Raw genomic sequence first — 2,500 nt, forward strand, 5'->3', positions numbered from 1 at the left:
GTACTCTCAATCCTTCACCACTACTCTGTCCACCTCCCTAAAGAGTTAACCAGTACTCTCAATCCTTCACCACTACTCTGTCCACCTCCCTAAAGAGTTAACCAGTACTCTCAATCCTTCACACCTTTCTCTGGCACACTCTGGAACTCCCTGCCTGCTTCTGTGTCTCCACCTTCCTACCACTTCACTTCACTTAAGAGGGAGGTGTCAACACATTTGGCCTCTTCTAAACCCCTTCCTCACTATTCTAAGTCCGGAAATTCAGTGAACCTCTTCTTTTAAACCTGTTCTTATTATCTACAACCTCTTCTCCCTTCTAGAACAACAATAAGAGTGATAATAGCAATAATAGTAAGAATAATAACGATAACACGCACAGTTTCCTCTCACTTTCCACCCCTGAGCTCGGTTTCCTCTGCCCATCGCCACTCTTGCCAACCGCCCTCGCCTCTCTTAACATAGGCCTAAATAGGCTTAGAGCGTCCCACAGGCTTTCTAGAGAGGCGTTTTTGGTTTCTCTCTCTCTAGGATTTCCGGCTGGCTGTCTCCCGGGCTGTCTTGGCGGCCTCGCTAAGAAAGTCATGGAAATATAGGTCAGATAGCAGGGCAGCCAACCCTTCCGACTTAGCGCGCCAGGAGTCAAGGGGTGGACGCCATGTTGGTACTCCTGCTTTGTTGTTTTTGTTGTTTTTTGTTGTTTTTTTGTTGTTTTTTAGTTTGTTTTTTTTTTTTATTTGTTTTTGTTGTTTTTTCTTCTTCTTCTTTTGTTTTTTCTTTTCTTCTTCTTCTTCTTCTTCTTCTTCTTCTTCTTCTTCTTCTTTTCTTCTTCTTCTTCTTCTTCTTCTTCTTTTCTTCTCTTCTTCTTCTTCTTCTTCTTCTTCTTCTTCTTCTTCTTCTTCTTCTTCTTCTTCTTCTTCTTCTTCTTCTTCCACCTTCTCCTCCGCCTACTCTTAAATTAATCTTGACCATTCCTCCTCCTCCTCCTCCTCCTCCTCCTCCTCCTCCTCCTCCTCCTCCTCTTCAATCAAGCCTGACCACTCCTTTCACCCTCCTCCTCCTCCTCCTCCTCCTCTTCCCTCCAGCCTGGGCCACTCCTTTACTTCCTCCTCCTCCTCCTCCTCCTCCTCCTCCTCCTCCTCATCTTCCTCTTTTCCTACTTATAGCATATTCTCTCTCTCTCTCTCTCTCTCTCTCTCTCTCTCTCTCTGCTTATTTTTTTTTTAATTAAGAGAAAAATATTATTATTATTATTATTATCATTATTATTATTATTATTATTATTATCTCTCTCTTACGTGGTGGTGGTGGTGGTGGTGGTAGTAGTAGTAGTAGTAGTAGTAGTGGTGGTGGTGGTAGTGGTCAGTAGTAGTGGTAGTAGTAGTAGTAGTAGCAGTAGTAGTCTCTCTCTCTCTCTCTCTCTCTCTCTCTCTCTCTCTCTCTCTCTCATAAAAAGCTGAGAGAGACTGGAAGAGGCTGAGAGAGACTGGAAGAGACTGGGAGAGAGACTGAGAGAGACTGAGAGAGGCTGAGAGAGGCTGAGAGAGACTGAGAGAGACTGAGAGAGACTGGAAGAGGCTGGGAGAGGCTGAGAGAGACTGGGAGAGGCTGAGAGAGAGAGAGACTGGAAGAGGCTGGGAGAGGCTGAGAGAGACTGGAAGAGGCTGAGAGAGACTGAGAGAGACTGAGAGAGACTGAGAGAGGCTGAGAGAGGCTGAGAGAGACTGGAAGAGACTTGGCTAGGCTGAGAGAGACTGAGAGAGACTGGGAGAGGAGGACTGGCTATGTGTGTCATGATAAGGGGAATGAATGGAGGCAGGTACCATCTCGTTCCTGGGACCCGCTGTGGCTGTGGCTGTGGTGGTGGTGGTGGTGGTGGTGGTGGTGGTGGTATGGTTCCTAATTGGTAGTTTTTTTTAAGGTGTTTTTTTTTTAAGTGTGGGTGTTTTTCGTGGTTTTAGTTATTTTGGGGATGTTTGGGTGTGTTTTTGTGTTTGTGTGTTTGGGTGTGTTTTGGGTGTTTTGTGTTTGGGTGTTTGGGTGTTTTTGTGTTTGGGTGTTTGTGTGTGTTTGTGTTTGGGTGTGTTTTGGGTGTATTTTGGGGGTTTGTGTGTGTTTGTGTGTTTTATGTTTGTGTGTTTGTGTGTTTGGATGTGTTTGGGTGTGTTTGGTGTTGTGTGTGTTTATGTGTGTGTTGTATGTGTTTGTGTGTTTGTGTGTGTTGTGTGTGTGTGTGTGTGGGTGTGTGTGGGTGTGGGTGTGTTTGTGTGTGTTTGTGTGTTTGTGTGTTTGTCTGTGTGTGTGTGTGTTGTGTGTGTGTTTGGTGTGTGGTGGTGGTGGTGGTGGTGGTGGTATGTGGTGGTGGTGTATGTTCCTAATTGGTATTGATTTTTAGGTGTTTTTTAAGTTTGGGTGTTTTTCGTGGTTTTAGTTATTTTTGGGATGTTTGGGTGTGTTTGTGTATTTTTGTGTTTGTGTTTGGGTGTGTTTTGGGTGTTTGTGT

Source organism: Portunus trituberculatus, chromosome 2, assembly GCF_017591435.1.
Source record: "Portunus trituberculatus isolate SZX2019 chromosome 2, ASM1759143v1, whole genome shotgun sequence".
In the NCBI taxonomy this organism is placed as follows: Eukaryota; Metazoa; Arthropoda; class Malacostraca; order Decapoda; family Portunidae; genus Portunus; species Portunus trituberculatus.